We start from the raw sequence: 21,259 nt of genomic DNA, 5'->3' as shown, positions 1-21,259 counted from the left end.
GTCTTTTGCCAGCGTCTCTAGCTAACTATGATTATGGGCTTTAGGTTTTTATTTGAAGTCTTTGTAAAGCACTCCAAAGCTAGTTAATAGCAAGTGGTGATAGTGTGTCACTGAGGAAATATGAGTTTTGAGATATGGATGATGGAATCTTGTATCATGTTCCTGAGTGATTGAACTTTGTTATGGTTGGTACCTTGATATTGTTTCATATTCATCTTGTGGTGCTAAAGCTGTCTCTTCTAGTGAATGTTATACTGTTACAATTGTAATTTGATGAAGTTAATATTTATGGTGATTCTTGTAGCTCAATATAAATTGAGTGCACAATCTTTAAAAAGAAAGCCTGGTTCTACAAGTGAGTGCTGGAGTTGTTCATTATATTAAGGAGGAGCTGATGTAACAAGATCACCTCTTTTTTTTTTTTTTTTTTGAGTTTGATGATACACACAGCGATGCATATGGCTTACTATCAAATTGGATTAAAATCCAATCCCTTCATGCAATTGACATACTTCGATGTTGGTTTCATGTTCGTGTAAACACTCGTCTTCTTTATCAGTAAACAAAATTTAACCTTCTCCGAGAAGAAAGTGAGGGTTATGCCAAACTGGTATGATAATTTTTTCTATTTGAAAATTTTCCTAGTTACTTATAATAGATTTATTTTAATATGTGTGTGGCTGTGTGCTTATCTTTTTAACATCAGAATTTGTTTTCTTGCTGGAGATTATTTAATTTTCTCTTTTCCCATATAAAAATTGGGTGCTTGAGGCAGAAGCTTACTTTTCTTCACATTTTTAGCCATAGATCTAATATTATAAAGCAACAACAATTAAGCCTTAATTCCAAACTAGTTGGGGCTGGCTTTATACATAATATTATAATGTAAAATAAAAGCATTGTTAACTAAAGGCTTTGTTTCTGACTTGTAGCAGCCTATATATGACTATAAATCTAGAAAATAAGAACACAAAAGTTTTGAGAAATTTGGCCAAGTTTTTTAATTCCTTTAGTTTCCAAAAACCTGAGTAAACCTTAATCCTAGCCTAGCTAGGCTGTATGGATCATTTTCTTCCATTCTACCTGACTTAGAATTATATCTGAAAGGATTCCTATATTATGGTCTCTAATTATTATGGAGATCTCTGATCAGAAATCTCTCTCTCCCTTCCCTCTTTCTCTCATCTCTTTTGTATCTTTTCAAGACATATACTTGCTTTAAATGTATCTTTTTGGTGTCTGAATTAGTTATTAGATTTTTTTTTTCTCTAACTGAATTAGTTATTAGATTGCTGACTATTACTGTTATGGTGCAAGGTTTTTTAGTTAATTTATTATTATTATTATTATTATTATTATTATTATTATTATTATTATTATTATTATTATTATTATTATTATTATTATTATTTTCCCTATCTTGGAAGTAACATGTTGCAACATGCTAAATATCACTGCTTTTCATTTTTAATATTGTGCTGCAATTGTGAACTCTATTATTGCATTTTTCCAAAAATGTTATATAGTTTACAAGGCATTTATAGTTCTGAAACTTTCTTTATTAAGATTCTTATGTAATTTTATTTTGAACAGCACATTGACATGACAGAAAATTGTAATAGATGTTTTCATTAGCCATAAATAAAACATAAAATTGCATGTAACCAACAGAATTTAGTTTTTCTGCAGGTTACCCTTTTATGTTGAGGTTATGAAGATACAACTGAAAATGCATCAGCAGCAACAATAGGCATCTTTGAGGTTTTGAGTTGAGCTTCATTTTTTGCCCAGCATGTCTTCTATCTTATTCCTTTCACTCTCTCTTCTGATTAATGCAACCTCTGCAGTCATTAATTGGGCATTTTGATCTCGACCCCAACCGTGTTTTTGATATCGTAAGTTGTCTTTTTATTCTTTTATAATAATAATAATAATAATAATAATAATAATAATAATAATAATAATAATAATTATATTATTATTATTATTATTATTATTATTATTATTATTATTATTATTATTATTATTATTATTATTATTATTATTATTATTATTATTATTATTATTATTTACAGTTTCAGAGCTTTGATTATCCATGGTTAATTCCCGGTTCCCATTGTTCTAACAATCAGGTTTTAGAGTTTTTTGAACTTTAGCCTGACAACACTATCTTTTTGGGGTTGATTCCTATCTTTCCTAAGGTGTGCTAAATTATAGTTAAGGACATTGGCATCTATATTTGGTTTATATTCAAATTATAACAAACCATTCGTTTGCTGACACTTGTATTTTATTTTCAGTTTCATGCATCACAAAATTAGAGAATTGAAGTAAATAGTCCTATACCATTTGGCCTCTATAAGCTTACTGCTTTGTTGGTGAAGGAGGAATTCATTGATCTTGATAACATGTGAGTGGTCTTCTCAAGCTATTTTGTCTTGTTGCATAGTGATTATTTTTATTGCTTCGATTTACATGCTTCAATTTCTTTTATATTTTTTTCATTTGAGGTTTCAGGAACTTTTATTTGTTAGCAATGCTTTAACTGAGCTGATAGCTTCATGATGTGAACATGCAGTTTAGGCCGGATTGAAGTTGTGAAATTCTTAATTTGTCGTGGTTGTGAATTAAGAACTCATATGTAAGTTATCTGTTTTAACGGACTGCATCAGACTTTGAAATTAGAATTCAGTTTCATATGGTGACAAAATATTCTATTATTGCATTGTAATATGAAGATTTGCAATGTTAACTTGATTGACATGGTATTATATTGGCTTGTATTAATATTGATGCTATCTTATTGTTTTAATTAAAGGGACTTCTGTAGTTACTAATACTATCTGTTCCAGACAAAATGTGCCATATGTGTTCATGAATGCTACCATCTAATATTAATTTGAAATATTTATATGCCTATTACTTGCCAATAGGTGTTGGCAATGGTGTTATTGTGACCCTATTACCTTGTTCTTGCATTTAAAATGGTGAAAGTATCAAAGAAGTCAAGGACAGTTTGAATATGAAAAAAGTGATAACCAATAATTCAAAATCTTAAAGGCTGAAACTGCATCCGTGAGTGTAGAGAGAGTCTTTACTAAAAGCTGCTCCTGCCTTTTTTTAACAAGTTATATTGATAAAAGAATAATTTGTTGATGGAAGACTAAGAAGTGCTAGGTACAGTTACGGGAACGAAATATCCTTTTCTGAATAAAATATTGATAAATAGATGAAAAGAAAAGGTCAACATCATAAAGCTCTACAAATCTAGTTAGGTACCAAGGAATAACTTACTGAAAACTCTTAAAGCAGAACTCCACTCTGTGCATTGACCTAATTGCTACCAATGGTGATTGCTAATACTGGAATAACATAAGAGGAGCTGGCTGAGAATTATAGTTTAGGATTTAAAGTACAGAGTAGAAATTTAAGGGCATTTTTTGTCAATAAAGTTATGCTTATTATGGTCTGTGTGGACTGCCAAGTGGCTGTAGTAATAGCTTCACCCTTAAGAATTATATATGCATAGTTATTCACTTGATCAGTTGATCCCCCCCACCCCAAAATTTTCTCCCCGCTTTTATTTATCCTGATCAAAAATTCATATTTGTGGTAGATATGCTCATCTACTTGCTAGGGATGATGAGGCTTTTGAGCATTATAAGGTGTTTTCATCCAAGCAACTGGACGAGGTATATTCTTATAATGTTATAATTCTATAATTATTTGTTGCCCTTGATAGAGTTCAGTTTGTGCATATATATAAGGTAAATTTTTCTTTATTTTTCCTGGTTATCAGAAGTGATTTTACTGTCTACTTTCTGTATTATGCTTATAGATTTTGCTTCTATGGGTTTTCCTATTCCATTTCTGCCAGTGTTATCAAGGCGAAAGGCGACACTAAGACAATAGAGTACTCTATGGCCTTAAGCGAGAGGCGAGGCGAGGGCCTTTTTGAAGCAAGGCGCCATAACCTTAATTGTTTAAATTATATATATATATATACTTTTAAATAGTTGATAAGTAAAAAAACATATTAAAAAGAAAAAAAATATTATTTACACTATGTTTATATCTAAAATAAGAGAAATTAAAAATAGTGCATACCTGTATTTCCAGCTTAAGTATAAGATACAAGTGAAAGTATGAGACTGTAAAATTAAAATACATAGCATAAGTAAAAACACACATAATAATAAGAGATGTTAAAAAAAGAAATAGTTCATACCTGAATTTTCAGCAGATGTATATGATAAAAGTGATGCTATAAAATTATACATAATAAATAAAAAATTAGAAACAAGTCATAAGTCACATAATAGATAAATTATAGAAGTTCAGACTTTAATACATAAAAATAAGTTGTAAGTCATAATAAACAAAATGTAAGAAGTACATAAAAAACTTATAACTAAAACTACTCATCATCAAGATTTCCAAAATCATCTTTATTTTCAACAACGGCCATCACAAATTCTTCCTCCTCTTCATCATCATCAACTTGCGAAGAGGATGCACCTCTCATTGCACGAGGATGATGGAGTTTCAACTGGTGTTGATCTTGCAGCCGATCTCTGTCACACCTTACCCCTCTGTAAGGCATAACATGATCCCGTAGAATACCTAATGAACTACCGAACTTCACCTACCGATAACTCATTAAGTACCCTACAAGGGATTTTACAACAATTTTTTTACTTTTATAAGTGGTGAGCATTTTCTAATAGGTATTAAAATCATTTATTCAAAGTTGAAAACTAGTTAAAATTTTTGGCCCATGTTGTTTTTCCGTAAATTTTATAAAAATTTCGGCAGAGTGCCGTCTATATTTTGAGAAAACAGTTCTTCAAATACCTGTAAAAAGCACTTCTAATAATTTATCTCAACAATTTCCACAACTCCACAACAATCCCAACCAATTTCTCAAGTTTCAAAATTCAACAATCATCATTTCTCAAATTTCCAAAATTCAGTAATCATCAAAATACTATCAATCAATTTCATTCAAATTAAAATAAAATATTTCTATTCATATTTCATTGAAGACAAAATAATTTATACACACATCATACTAAAAATCTACATTAGGAAAATCCAAACTAAAATTTATTACAAACTTTATACAAATTTTGTACAAGCTGCTCAAGACCAATTTTACATGTCCATACATTTGCGTGCATTATATACATCAAAATAAATATTTACAGTCAGGGTCTAACGTATACCCGATATAACTTCAAGGTAAGTCGCTCCACAATCCTCAGCAGCTCACTCTGCTGCTCCTTTAGTCTCTAAATCTGCGACAGCAATAACAGCCATCGCTGAGTACTAGGACTCAGTGGTGCACAACATACTAAAATAATTTTTATGCTGAGTTTAAATCATATTTATCCAAAAATTAGACTGAACATGCGAATTAAATACAAAACATGAATTATGAGATTTTAATCCAAACAATTGCATTTCGAAGTATCAAAACACATTTCATAAAACCCATAGTTATATCATGCCATTCGGAACAAATATAATCTCAATAGCCAGAGGCTAAGGAGAAGTCACATCACAAGGCTAGCTAGCTCAAATATATGGATATCCATTCAATTTCTTCTTCTACTGGCACACACCTCAACACTTTAGCCAAAGAAGGAATCAAAATTCAAAACTGATTATCCCTACTAGTCATGCTAGTGAGGTGTTCAAATATATGGCCATGACACTGTGGTTTCAAAACTTATCTTAATAATTTACTAAACATTTATGCCATCTCAAATATACACAAATAACTTTTAACAATTTAAATCAAAAGCATAATAAATATTTCACCACAATGATGTCAAAATTCAATATTTCAAATTATTCAAAACAATATGTAGAAAAAATTACAGAAATTCTATGTTGTGCACAAACCTTAAGCAAGTCGTCTCTTGGCCTTGACTCGATTCCTCGGGTTCTTTCCCGGTGTTTTTTTCCACTGAAACACACATTTTCACAGTGTTTCAGTATCATAACTTAGCATAAATCCAAAAATAAATTTAAATTCACTTTTACCTAGCTCTAATGTGCTAAACTTGATGTTCTTTAAATTTTGTGTTTCGGGGTTACTATTCACTACACTATTTAAGTCAATTTGTTGACTTTCTAAGGCTTAATAGGTATGGGAATTCCAACTTCACCCACATACCACATTTTGGTCACTAAATTTGTTGGTTTTGGTTGTTTACTCAAATTCTAAGTCTTTTAGGCAAATTTGCAAATTTTCAGTTTTGGTGTCTTAAGTTGCACTGTTCCATTGGTTATTTTTCTGTTAGAATTTGATAGAACTTCCTTCATAGAAAATGTTCCCTACTGTCTTAACTTTATTCTCCTTTTTGGATGACTCCAATTGGAGTTTTGTAGCTCAAGTTATAGCCATTTGAATCATGGCTGCCGGATTGGACTTAACCCAGATTTCTGGGCAAATTCTGGTTTTGGCAACTTTAGGTTACTGTAGAAAGAGATGTAGAAAGAGATGATTCTCATTGATTTCAATTAATCTGTACATGGGTATTTATATACAATTGATTCCTATAATTGTGTTATACTAATTAAGAAGAAATCCTAAATAAGAAATTCTAAATAGGAATACAGAATACAGAATATACACAGAAATAATATAATGATTGACTTTCCATAACACTCCCCCTCAAGTTGGAGCATAGATGTTAATCATGCCCAACTTGTTACAAATGTAGTCAATCCTAGCTCCATTCAGAGCTTTTGTGAAAATATCTCCTAACTGCTCTCCAGTTTTGATATGTCCTGTTGAGATGATCTGTTGTTGAATCTTTTCACGAACAAAGTGACAATCAATCTCAATATGTTTGGTCCGCTCATGAAATACCGGATTAGAAGCAATATGGAGAGCAGCTTGATTATCACACCACAATTTCGCAGGCAGGGGGGTCTTAAAACCTGTCTCATCTAGTAATTGAAATATCCACATTACCTCACATACTGATTGTGCCATGGCTCAGATTCGGATTCAAAGACTAGATCGAGAAACTACACTCTTCTTGCTTTTCCAAGACACCAAATTTCCTCCAACAAAAACGCAATATCCAGTAGTTGACCTCCTATCAACCTTAGATCCAGCCCAGTCGGCATCTGAAAAACATTCAACATTCAAATGCCCATGATTACCATATAACAAACCTCTTCCCGGAGCTCCTTCAGATAGCACAAGATTTGTCCCAAGGCTTCCCAATGAGCAACAGCTTGGGGAAGACATAAACCGACTTACCACACTAACGGCATAAGCAATGTCGACGAGTGACAGTAAGGTAGTTCAATTTTCCTACCAATCTCTGTATCTCTCGGATCTTCAAACAACTCACTATCCCCTGCTAACAGGTGAAAATTTGGAGAAATGGGTGCACTACAATGCTTAGCACCTAATTTTCCTGTATCTGTCAATAGAACGATGACATCTGTTCTTTGAGACACGAAACTACCCTTCTTACTACTCATAACTTCATTACACAAAAATACTTTAATAATCCCAAGTCTTTGGTCCAACTGGGTTTGGAGGAAGGTTTTAAGAGATGAAATACTGCAGAGTCACTCCCGGTGATGATAATGTCATCCACATAGACTACCGTGAGAATTAGACCACCTCAGTTGCTTATAAAATCTTGAGTGATCACACTTACTCTTTTGCATACCAAATTCTGTCTTGTTTCATGAATCTCCCAAACCAGGCCCTAGGACTTTGTTTCAAGCCATAAAGAGACTTAAGCCTACAAACTTTACCCAACTCCCCGAGCAACAAACCCGGTGGTTGCTCCATATACACCTCCTCCGAAGATCACCATGAAGGAAAGCATTCTTGATATCCAATTGGTGCAGGGCCAATCATATGTAGTCTAAAGAGATAAACAAGCGATGTAGTAAGTTTAGCTACAGGAGAAAAAGTGTCAGAGTAATCAACCCCATATGTCTGAGCATATCCTTTTGCTACAAGGCGTGCTTTTAACCTAGCCACAGAACCATCAGGATTTACCTTTACTGTAAATACCCATTTGCAACCAATAGCTTTCTTACCAGTGGGCAAAGGCAACAGTTCCCATGTACCATTAGCATCTAAAGCCTCCATTTCTTCTTTCATAGCAAAGACACCGGCCTGTGATGAGACAATTGCCTCACCAATATTAGGGATAGGAAGAGTCTAAAGAAGTAACAAAACACCGAGAACAAGAAGACAATTGATTATAAGAAACAAAAGAAGAGATAGGGTAAGTACATGAACGTTTACCTTTACGAAGAGCAATGGGTAAATCTAGATCAGAATCATGATCAGTATGAGGTACAGGATCTCCCAACGAAGTAGCTAGTGGAGGATCTGAGTCAGTAATCTCCAATCTCCTGGAATAAACATGAACAACGGGAGGCCGAGTAGGTCTAGAGACGTAAGAAAGCAGTGTGAGAGAGGACTAGACATTGGTTGGGCAGTATATATTAAGATATCATCCTCCTCCCCCTGACTCTCATACACAGATGATTGAGAAAAAAATGGAGTGGACTCAAAAAATGTGACATCTGCAGAAACAAGATAACGATTAAGAGTATGAGAGAAACAGAGGTACCCTTTTTGAATCATTTATTACCCAAGGAAGACACATTTGAGAGACTTTGGATCCAATTTAGTAACCTGCGGACGAACATCACGTACAAAACAAGTACAACCAAAAATACGGGGTTCAACAGGAAACAAAGATTTTGTAGGGAACAAAGCAGTATAAGGAATATCCCCATTAAGGACAGAAGACGGCATACGATTGATCAAAAAACATGCCGTAGAAACTGCATCCGCCCAAAAGTGTTTAGGAACTTTCATCTGAAAAAGAAGAGCACGAGTTACCTCAAGAAGATGCCGATTTTTTCTTTCGGCCACGCCATTTTGGGATGGGGTATCCACGGGAAGATCGATGAAGAATGCCATTTTGTGTCATGTAAGACTGAAATTGTCTTTGAAAAATATTCTTTAGCATTATCACTTCTTAATATGCGCCTTAAATATTAAATTGAGTTTTGATTTCATTACAAAAGGCACAAAAGATAGAAAACAAATCAGAACGATTCTTCATTAAATATAACCAGGTAACTCGAGTAATCATCAACAAAAGTAACAAAATAACGAAATCCAGTTTTAGAAGTAACAGAACAAGGACCCCAAACATCAGAATGAACTAACTCAAAAGGGGATGAAGCCCGTTTATTGACTCTAGACACAGAAGGCAAACGATGATGTTTTGCAAACTGACACGACTCACATTCTAGTACTGATAAAGACTGAAACTGAGGACACAACTTCTTCATGGTAGACAAAGAAGGATGACCCAATCTACAATGAGCTTCAAGAGGTGTTACAGATCGAGCAAACAAGCGACGCGGTACATGATTTTCCGAATGTAGAGACCACGACTCACGTCCTCTACCAATAATGCGCGTCGTAAGATCCTGCAACAAACACTGATCAGAAAAAAAAAATAGAATTAGAACACTTTAAGGTACGAGTAAGTTTACTAACAGAAAGTAGATTAAAAGAGAAATTTGGTAGACACAAAGCAGATGACAAAGAAATTGTGAAGTCGGATTCGCGATTCGAACCCATGACACAAGAAGTAGAACCATCACTAAAGTAATGTGAGAGGAAGTGGGATTAGATCAAAAGCGGATAGAAGACTAGAATTACTCATGTGATGCTGCACTAATCAATAACCCATTTGGATGAGGAAGACACAAGGCATGTAGTGGATTTACTCGACTCAATGATCGCGATGATAGGGGAACCGTAGGCTTTAGAGATGCTCGATCTTGGGAAAATCGTGCAAAATCTTCTGCAGATACCAAAAGCAGTTTTCTCGGAGGAAGATACCGTAGAATCCTCTGCTGCCATATTTGCCATCTGTGATCGATTTTTCCTCTGAAGTCTGCGGACAATTATATTTTGTATGGCGGGCTCATGACAATAATAACAAATGACTCCTCTTGAGTCTGATTAGAACTAGCCTCTCCATTACGCTGATTATACATTTCTGTAATTCCTCCTCTACTTCCTCTTCTATTACCCTGTTGTCCATTTGGATTACGCTAATAAGAGCACTCTTGGCAGTCGTGAAGATTGGGTACTCTGCACGTAAGGACCCGTGTGAATGTTTCATGCAAAGAGGAAATCTCAGAACTGGAAAGAATCTGAGATTTAGCAGTCTCATACTCTGAAGGAAGGCCTGCAAGAAAACTCATAACAGCCAGTTGCTCCCGTTGGGCCTGCTGAACTTTCACATCAGAACTAAAAGGAAACAATACATTAAGTTCCTCAAATACCGCTTAAAATCCATAAAATAAGCCGTGAGAGGCTTATTCTCTTCTCGACGGTAGAATGCCTTACAAACATCATAAATACGGAGATATTCCCTTTACGAATCTGAGAAAATCTAAGTAATCCATCAATTCTTTAACAAATTCACAGTGATTAATTAAACTAATTACCTCACTGTGAATCGAGTTCCGAAGCTGCAAAAACAACCGAGCGTCCTCCCTTAGCCAAGTTTGTTGTGTATCATCAGTAGGTGGATCTTTAGTAAGGTGATCATCCTTATCAATGCTACGCAAATAGACCCTATGATCTTACTCCACTCCAGGTAATTTGAATCATTAAGTTTGTGTTCCGTGATCTTAGTCATCATCGGAATCACATCAGAAATAACATTCTTATTGTCTGCCATTTGTTGAGACAAAGAAACTAACCGAAACGCTAATCCAAAGTGCTGACAGCAACAAAATAATCCAAAATCACAAATCAAGTAAATACCGAAATAGGATCTGAGAGCCAAACCTCAGAAGTCCTTTAATGGTGTACTGGATCAGGCAACAGCACACAGTGGTGGAATGAGGGGATTGAGGCGACGCTGGCAATGTTGATCGGAATCGAAACGGCCGGTCGGCGGCCAAGGTCTCTCTGGTGGGTGGTGAGAACAAATAGTCACCCTAGATGGCCTGCTCTGATACCATGTAGAAAGAGATGTAGAAAGAGATGATTCTCATTGATTTCAATTAATCTGTACATGGGTATTTATATACAATTGATTCCTATAATTGTGTTATACTAATTAGGAAGAAATCCTAAATAAGAAATTCTAAATAGGAATACAGAATACAGAATATACACAGAAATAATATAATGATTGACTTTCCATAACAGTTACCAACTTTGGGTGGCCAAATGACTTGGTTAATGGCATAATTTGGGTTTATGTTCTTCATCAAAGTTTTAGGTCTATATCTCAACTGTCCACTGGTAAAATTTCAGGTCATTTAGACCTGCCTAGCTCAAGTTATGGCTAAATGAACAAACACTGTTCATTTAGTCATTTTTGTACAGGTCAGACTGAGAAAATCCGGATTTGGTCAATTTGTTCACTAAGTTTTGGTCACTTTTTGGGCATGATTCCTAAATGAAAATTGTGTCATTTTGTGTCTGTTTTCATTCCCAATTGGTCTCATACCAATTGGACTTGTAAATTTTCTTTTTGGGTCCCTCAAAGGGACCTTGGTCCTACTGCCAGTAGCATGACCACATTCAATCCGAATTTAACCTCAATTCAAATACTTCCAACACACTTCATTTGGTCACAAATGACCATTTCTCACTTCAAACTAGGTCAAACACATCATTTCACCATTTCTCTAAATTTTGTCTTCTCAACCCTAAGTGTCCAAAACCCTAGTTTACCAATTCATTACAGTTAACTAATTCAAGGCATTTAATCATAATCATTCAACACAATCAAGCTCACATACACTTTTAAATCCACCAAATTCATGCATACATATATCAAAACCCTAGTTGACCGAAATTCAACTTGGTCCTTCACAATTGTTTTTATTTCATTTTAAGTTTATTTCTAAGTTAGTTAAGCTATAAACACAACTAATAAACTAAATTTTGCAACTTAAATCACTAACCTCAACTTGGATGCTAATTCTTCAATTTCCTTCTTCTTTTCTTCTTTCTTTGGTGATCAATCTTCTTCTCAAGTGACTAAATCAAGTTCTAATAAGTTAAGTTGGGGTCAAAATAGGTTCAAATGGTTGAAAGAAAGCTTGGATTCAAGCTTTATGGTGTAACAATGGTGGTTTGAGGGAGAGGGAAGAGTGGCCGACTTGGTTGGGAGAGAAGATGAGAGTGACTTCTTTTTTTTATGTTATTTTTGTCTTACTTAATAGATTTTTAACTTAGTCAAATTTGGTAGGAAAAATAATTTTAATTATGACATCATCATTGATGTCACCCATGATGTAATAACCTTTTTCTTTTCCTTTTTTTTTATATTTTTCCATTAGCTCTTTAATTTAATTTTTGATCCCAAAATTTTCTTTTCTCTGATTTTATTTGACAGTTAGGTCAGGAGTCAGCTCTCAGGGTTAATTGACCAAATTGCCCCTCGCCGGTTCAACCCGATTTGCAAATAATTCAATATTTCTTCTGGCTCCCTGACCTAATTATTTGACTAGCTTAACAGTTCTTTTTCTTGATTTTCTCTTTTCCACTGTGTTTGTAATAGTCTTAAGGACCGCGGCGTCACATTTTATGGTTCGAAATTTGAGTTTAAATCGACTTCGCAATCCTTCCCAAGAAGGTCACCCATCGCTGTGACTCTCGGCTTATTTAACTTCTTATGTTCTGTTTTTCTTATTTATATTTAACTAATTGGCAATTACTAATTATTTGTGTTCAGGGCTTATCTAGTTGTCTTAAGTGTGGTTCTAATTCCCTTAATTATCCGGACCGACTCCGATTACCGGAATAGTGAAATATACCAGGCTATACAAATAGGGGTGTTATAAATCTCCCCCCTTTAAAATAAAATTCGTCTCGAAATTTTTACCTAGTATCAATTTCTGAACAGCTGTGGGTGCTATCTTTTCATGTCTTCCTCTCGTTCCCAAGTAGTTTCTTAGCCCGAATGATGGTTCCACAGCACTTTTACTAACGGTATCTGCTTGTTCCGTAGCTGCTTCACCTCATAAGCCAGAATCTCCATGGGTTCTTCCTCGTATGTGATGTCTGGATTCACTTCAATTTCTTCTACTGGTAGTATATGAGATGGGTCTAATAGATACCTCCTCAACATAGACACATGAAAGACGTTATGTATCTTCTCTAGTTCTGGAGGTAATGCCAACCGATATGCCAAAGGACCCACTCTTTCCAGAACCTCATATGGCCCAATGAAACGAGGACTCAGTTTCCCCTTTTTGCCGAATCTCATAATTCTCTTCCAAGGAGAAACCTTGAGGAATACTTTCTCACCCACTGCATACTCAATATCTCTTCTCTTTAAATCAATATAGGACTTCTGACGATCTGATGCAGTCTTAAGTTGATCTCTGATCACCCTGATTTTCTCTTCAGTTTGCTGAACAATTTCGGGTCCAATCATATTTCTTTCACCCACGTCATCCCAACATAACGGGGCTCTACTTTTTTTGCCATACAAAGCTTCATATGGAGGCATCCCAATGTTTGATTGGTAGCTGTTGTTGTAAGCAAACTCAATCAAAGGCAAGTGTGTGTCCCAACTGCCCTCAAATTCAATCACACAAGCCTGTAGCATGTCCTCCAAGATCTGAATTACCCTCTCAGATTGGCCATCTGTCTGTGGGTGGAATGCAGTACTAAAGTTCAATCTAGTTCCTAGGGCTCTTTGAAGACTACCCCACAATCTAGAAGTGAACCTAGGATCTCTGTCTGATACGATGGATACTGGCACTCCATGCAGTCTCACTATCTCATCAACGTACAACTTGGCCAATCTTTCTAAATTGTAGTCCATCTGAACTGGCAGAAAATGAGCAGACTTGGTCAGTCTGTCAACAATGACCCATACTGCATCATGACTCTTCTATGTCCTCGGAAGTCCCATCACAAAATCCATCGTTATTCTCTCCCATTTCCATTCTGGTACTGGTAGTGGATGTAATAACCCAACGGGTACTTGATGCTCTGCCTTCACTTGCTGACAAGTTAGGCCTTTAGAAACAAACTCTGCCACATCTCTTTTCATACCCATCCACCAGTAATGCTCCTTTAGCCCTCTATACATTTTTGTACCACCAGGGTGCATGGCAAAAGGAGACTCATGTGCTTCCTTCAAAATGATTTACCTCAAATCGACATCATTAGGAACACACATTCTGCCCTGGTGTAGCAGTAGACCGTCATCTCTTATTGAGAATTCTGGTTTCTTGCCCTGCCGGACTTCTTCCAACAGCTTCTGATACCTTTCATCATTCTGAACAGCCATTCTGATTTGATCAATCAACACTGGTTGTATATGCCATGCAACTGCTGTCTGCCCCTCATCATTAATCTCTAAGCTGGCATGTAATGATCTCAACTCATGTACTATAGACAAAGAAGTAACCCGTAGACTTGCCATAGTCTTACGACTTAAGGCGTCAGCCACAACATTAGCTTTCCCTGGCTGATAGTCTATCAGACAATCATAGTCTTTTATTAACTCTAACCATCTCCTCTGTCTCAAATTCAACTCTTTCTGGGTGCCCAAATACTTCAAACTCTTATGATCTGTGTAGATGTAGCATTTCTCCCCATACAAATAGTGCCTCCAGATCTTAAGAGCAAACACAATAGCTGTAAGCTCCAAATCATGTGTCGGATAATTCCTCTCATGCGGTTTTAGCTGGCGTGATGCATAGGCAATGACATTTCGATCTTGCATCAATACACAGCCTAACCCATTGTGAGAAGCATCACTATAAACTGTGTATTCTTTACCCGGAGTAGGTAAAGTCAGGACTGGAGCTTCAGTCAAACATTTTTTCAATTCATCAAAACTCTGCTGGCATTTATTCGTCCACTGAAATTTCACATCTTTCCTCAGCAGCTTGGTCAATGGAGATGCCAACATAGAAAATCCCTTCACAAATCTACGGTAGTATCCAGCTAAACCCAGAAAACTGCGAATCTCCGTGATATTTCTGGGTGGCCTCCAATTAAGGACAGCTTTAATCTTACTTGGATCTACCTTGATACCCTCTGCTAATACTATGTGCCCCAAAAAGGATATCTCCTTCAGCCAAAATTCACATTTCGATAATTTGGCATATAGTTGTTTCTCCCTCAAAGTCTGTAGTACAATCCACAGATGTCTATCATGCTCTTCTGCACTCCTCGAATAGACCAATATATCATCAATGAATACCACAACAAACTGATCTAGGTATGGTTTGAAGATAGTATTCATCAGATCCATAAAAGCAGCTGGAGCATTAGTTAACCCGAATGGCATAACCAAGAACTCATAATGGCCATAGAGGGTTCTGAAGGCAGTTTTAGGAATACTCTGCTCTTGTACTTTCAGCTGATAATAACCTGATCTCAGGTCAATTTTGGAGAACACAGCTGTACCCCTCAACTGATCAAACAAGTCATCAATGTGGGGCAATGGATATCTATTCTTTATTGTCACCTTATTCAACTGCCTATAATCAATACATAAGCGGAGAGTGCCATCTTTCTTCTTAACAAACAACACTGACGCTCCCCAAGGTGACACACTGGGGCGGATAAGGCCTTTGTCAAGTAGTTCTTGCAACTGCACTTTCAACTCCTTCAATTCTGCAGGTGCCATTCTATATGACGTTATGGAGATTGGGTCCACACCAGGCATAACATCAATCTCAAACTGCACCTCTCTTTCTGGAGGTAATCCTGGTAATTCATCAGGAAACACATCTGGAAACTCACATACAGTAGGGATGTCCTTCAGTGCTGGACTCCCCACTTGGGTGTCTATTGTCACACCCTACTCCTCTGTAAGGCATAACATAATCCCGTAGTATACCTAATGAATTACCAACTTCGTCTACTGATAACCCATTATTTTAAAACTTTTCTTACTTCTTTTTACAGTGGTGAGCACTATTTATAGGTGTTAAAAATTTTTTCTTTTGAACAGAAGTGAAACAGCTAACACATTTAAATTATTAGTAATTTCTGTAAAAATTTTGGCGAAGTGCCATCTGTATTTTGGAATAAAACAGTTCTTCAAAAACCTGTAAAAAGCACTTCAAATATATTTCTCAATCTCAAACTCCAAAATTTAATCAACTCAATATGTTTTTCAACTCAAATCCACATTAATTTTTCAGTAATTTCAAAGGCTGGGATAAAAGAAATATATCACAAATTTTACAAGCCAAAATAATTTACAACTTATTTTACAACTTCAATGTACAATTTTAATTTATAACTGCTCAAAACCAAGAACACTATATACATACAGTGAACATACATTACAATACAAAATGCAAAATATGATATACTCAATATACCCGATGAACTCTCAATATAGCATTAGCAGCCTAGTCTGCTGCCCTGTCAGTCTGTCTACCTGCGACAGCAATGAAAAGCTATCGCTGAGTAAAATTTACTCAGTGGTGCACAATAACAATTTGAAATGCGATATATAATTCTTTTATTGACAATTCACAAATCAAATAGTTCACAGTTCCATTTCGCAATTTACAAAGTTCATATAACACAAATTTGATCAAACAATTGAATAACACAGTTTTGCCAATCAATAATACCATTTGATCAAATAACTGAATAATACAGTTTTGCCAATCAATAACACCATTTGATCAAATAACTGAATAATACAGTATTGCCAATCAATAACACAATTTGATCAAATAACTGAATAACACAGTGTTGCCAATTGATAACACAATTTAGACGATGACACAATTTTCCGGCACATGCCGTGTTGTACTCCACGACAAGACACACTCACCCTAATAATCGAAATCAATGAGGGAGGAAGCTAGCTAGATAATGAGTACTCATCCACACTCACCTCAGACTGACAAGTCAAAGAGGGAGGAACATAATCACACTCACCCCAGACTGATAAGTCAAAGAGAGAGGAATATAATAACAGTGTCATGCCAAGTGTGAATCAAAACAATTCCAAATCACAATATTTCATGTAATTCCCAAATCACATTTTATCTCAAAATTTCCATTTGCAAAGTAGGCAACACAATAATTTCCAAATAAGATTTTCAAAGCCAAAACAATAAAAAATTATTCATAACTCATTTCTCCAAATAAATTTTTTGGTAAAAGCAGTGAATATAAAAAGTATTGTACACAGACACAATTTAAAACTAGAACGTTCAAATAAATTTTTAAGTAGAAAATAAGAAATCAAAATTATTGTGCACAAACACAATTTAAAACAATAACATACAAATAATCATAATTTATTTTAATTGAAAAATTCAAAAGAAATAACTATTGTGCACAAACCTCTGATATATGCCTCTTGGCTCTAACTCAGTGTTTCCTTCCCTTTCCCTGAGTCGTTGCTAACTGAAACACACAATTTGAAGTGTTTCAATACTCATTTAAACTGTCCCTAACAATAAGGTTCAATAATTAATTTATTGAATTCTATTATTTCCTTAGTCAATCTAAGATGTCGACCCTCGATGCATTCTAGGTGAATTAGGTTTTAATGTTACCAATATGTCACATTTATAGCCTTTTAGTGTTGGTATATGTTATCAGTACTCATTTAAACTGTCTCTAACAATAAGGTTCAATAATTAATTTATTGAATTCTATTATTTCCTTAGTCAACCTAAGATGTCGACCCTCGATGCATTCTAGGTGAATTAGGTTTTAATGTTACCAATATATCACATTTTTAGCCTTTTAGTGTTGGTACATTTTACCCAATTCATTTCCATGCATATTGCGTTTTATTGCAATTTGTCGAATTCCGGTATACTAATTTGACCTAGCAGGATGACCTAGTTCCCTTGGTTTTCGGGTTTCAGTCAAAACTACAAACTTGTAGATCTATGTCTTATTGCACGCGGGGAAAAATTTTAGGTCATCCTGAGTTTACTAGACCAAGTTATGGTCATTTTACTATTGCTGGTCAGAATGTACCAAAATGGTCACTTTAGGTCATTTTTAGGTCACTTTTGGTTCGGCCAGTTTTTTGACCCAAATTTGTGCAAGCTATTTGACTTGCTTATGGTCATTTCTGGGCTTTGGTGTCTTCATAAGACTTGTAGATATATGTCTCAACTATTCATGGTAAAAATTTCAGGTCAATTGGACTGGCTTATTATTTGACTGGCTTAACAGTTCTTTTTCGTGATTTTCTCTTTTCCACTGTGTTTGTAATAGTCTTAAGGACAGCGGCATTATATTTTACGGTTCGAAATTTGAGTTTAAATCGACTTTGCAATCCTTCCCGAGAAGGTCACCCATCGCTGTGACTCTCGGCTCATTTGACTTCTTATGTTCTGTTTTTCTTATTTATATTTAACTAATTGGCAATTACTAATTATTTGTGTTCAGGGCTTATCTAGTTGTCTTAAGTGTGGTTCTAATCCCCTTAATTATCCTGACCAACTCCGGTCACTGAAATAGTGAAATGTACCAAGCTATACAAATAGGGGTGTTACAATCTCAATTCATAATGAGATTCAGAAACTCTAGCTGCTCTACCAAAATCACCCCAGGTCAGCACGTCATTCATGAAAACAAGAGAATCATCATCATCATCATCATCCCCATTGCCTTTTTCTAATTCACCAAGCAACCACTCATTACTTTTATTAATATTTGCCAAATCAATAGGTGTTGTGATATCCACAAAAGTGTGTCGGCGTAGCAATGCTTTATTATACTTCACATATACCAAATTGTTTAAGCGTTCTTGAAATAGCCGATTTCTTTTCTTTCTATGAAGTTGTCATTTATTTTACAGTAACAAATAAGTTAAACTTCAAACTCAAAAGGCTCAAGATAAAATAACAAATTAAGAAATTTATATATATATATATACATATATGTTACTTACATGCTCAAATACACTCTAATTTCTTTCACAACCACTTGCACTATATGGGAGACTCAGAACCTTTACAACAAACTTTTATAGGTTTGGAGTTAAAGAACCATATGTTTTCCACCAAGCAGCTATTAAAATATAGAACCTATGATTGTTAAATTCATGATATACATTAATAAATTAGCAAAATGAAAAATTAATAAGAATTAAATTAATAACCTGGAGATTTGGTTGTTCTTCCTCTAATAGCAGAAGGAAAACCAAAGGTCCCTGCAGCTGCCTTGTATCTCTCAATTTCATCAAGAATCATGTCAACTTTTGCTAAATTTTTTTTCTATTTTATGAATGCACGAAAGTAATCCTGTATTGACGTCTTCATCAGATTCAATTCTCATCTCATTTGGATAAAAAAATTCAGGATTCAAAAAGTATCCGGCAGCATGCAAAGGACGATGCAATTGAAGTGACCATCTCGCATCAATAATCTCAAAAATGCTCTTGTATTTCTCTTCATTGCCATTGAGTTGGCAATGGCTTCTTTAGCCTTATCCATGGCTTCATAAATATATCCTATGGCTGGTTTTTTTTTTCATTATCAACAAGTCGAAGCACACGAACAAGAGGACCGAAAACCTTATGAGCATAAACAACATGATTCTAGAAGGCAGGACTCAAAACCGTCCTTTCACACTTTTTTCCTTTCACCTCTTTAGCCCATTCATCAGTTGTCCAACTTTCCGTAGTAAACATTTTTCTAATGTTGGCTTTCTGAAGATGAATCCTTCCCAGTGCAATAAAAGCAGTAGCAAATCTAGTTTTCCCTGGCCTTAACAATTCTACTCCATTAGTAAACTTCCGCAACATATTTAGAACTCCTAAAGAGCCATATATTAAACCAGTAAGCTCAACAGTTTTGCGGAATGTTTATTTGAAAACACGGATCTTAATGATATCCTCCAACATCAAATCTATATAATGCGTTGCACATGGAGTCCAGTATAGATGAGGAAAATTTGCTTCCAATATTCTCCCTGTCATAAACAAGTAGAAAAATTCATTCCATTAACAATAAAAATAAAATGATTTTTTTTTTAGTAATTGAAAAAATTAAATAAAAATTTTACCTGCTGCAGCATTATTTGATGCATTATCTGTAATAACTTGAACTACTTTTTCGGGACCAATTTCCATCAATTCTTTCTCAATCAAACTAGCCAACAATGCCGCTGTCTTTGATTCATCACTTGCATCAACTAATTTAATAAATACACTTCCCTTTGGACTATTAGCCAAGAAATTAATCAAGGTTCTCCCTTTTCTATCTGTCCATCCATCACACATCAATGTACATCCATAATTTTCCCATTCTTCTTTATGAGACTTGAGAAGATCATTTATGATTTGCACTTCTTTGTTAAGTAACTGAACTCTAACCTCATGAAAACTTGGAGGTTTCATTTCTCTCCCACAATTTCCAATTGCTCGAATCATTTCCCCAAAGCTATTGTAATGCCCCTTACCCGTCTATTGTATAGCCGAGCAAGAAGTGCTACATTCGGTGCCGGAGCACCCTATCTAATCTTGTCATGTCTATTATAAATTTTAATGTCATTTAAATCAGGTAATTTATGTGTAGAATTTTTTTTTTATATCTTATTTCTGTGGAGACCCGGACAGATCCTCCTCTGTTTTATTAGCATCTGGCAAGTTCCACTATCACGTGTTAACATATTCATAGTCATCTCACATATTTCCATATCATATTCTCTTTTATCATATCATTCACAACTATTTATGAGATCTCAAAATGAAGTGTCATCTATTGCATTCATATGGAAATTCATAGATAATAAATTATAAGTTTTCATTTCAAGTCCAAAATGAAATACATCATAAACTAGTAATTACATCATGACTAGACATAATGAACCAAAATACTAGTCTACACATGGGCCCTATCAAAATACAAAAGACTGGTGAGGTGACTATGATCGGTGGCAGATCTGGTTGGAACTCTGTGCAAATACTACTGTGGCGCCTGCTGATCTTCAGTACCTACGCGATGGAAAACCAACGCGCTAAGCATAATGCTTAGTGGTGCATAATTTATAATAACAATAATTAAACAATTGAATTAATATTTACAAATCATAAATTCTGGGTCTTTTACATTTTTTTATTACACTTTGGAAACAAATAAAATTATTGGGATCTTTCCTGTTTACTTATTGTATATTCAGTATTAATTAATTATTATCAATGCCCAAGAAACCTATAACAAATTATAAAAGCTGGATACACGGGAGTATACGGGTTAG

At 35.0% G+C, this 21,259-nt stretch overlaps 1 long non-coding RNA gene and 1 pseudogene across 1 annotated transcript; one reads left to right on the top strand and one right to left on the bottom strand.

Annotated features, from left to right (window-relative positions):
* Nucleotides 1–21,259, top strand: part of LOC110662404 (THO complex subunit 2-like) — a 79,554-nt pseudogene that overhangs the window by 21,641 nt on the left and 36,654 nt on the right.
* LOC131173930 (uncharacterized) lies at nt 10,183–11,236 on the bottom strand. Its single transcript, XR_009144249.1, has 3 exons — nt 10,874–11,236; nt 10,528–10,642; nt 10,183–10,327 (listed from the first exon to the last, which is right to left on the bottom strand). It is a non-coding gene; the product is annotated as an uncharacterized LOC131173930 (long non-coding RNA).

Source organism: Hevea brasiliensis, chromosome 15 (genome assembly GCF_030052815.1).
Source record: "Hevea brasiliensis isolate MT/VB/25A 57/8 chromosome 15, ASM3005281v1, whole genome shotgun sequence".
NCBI lineage: Eukaryota > Viridiplantae > Streptophyta > Magnoliopsida > Malpighiales > Euphorbiaceae > Hevea > Hevea brasiliensis.
The sequence above is the reverse complement of the archived record's forward strand: the minus strand, read 5'-3'. Positions and strand labels throughout refer to the sequence as shown.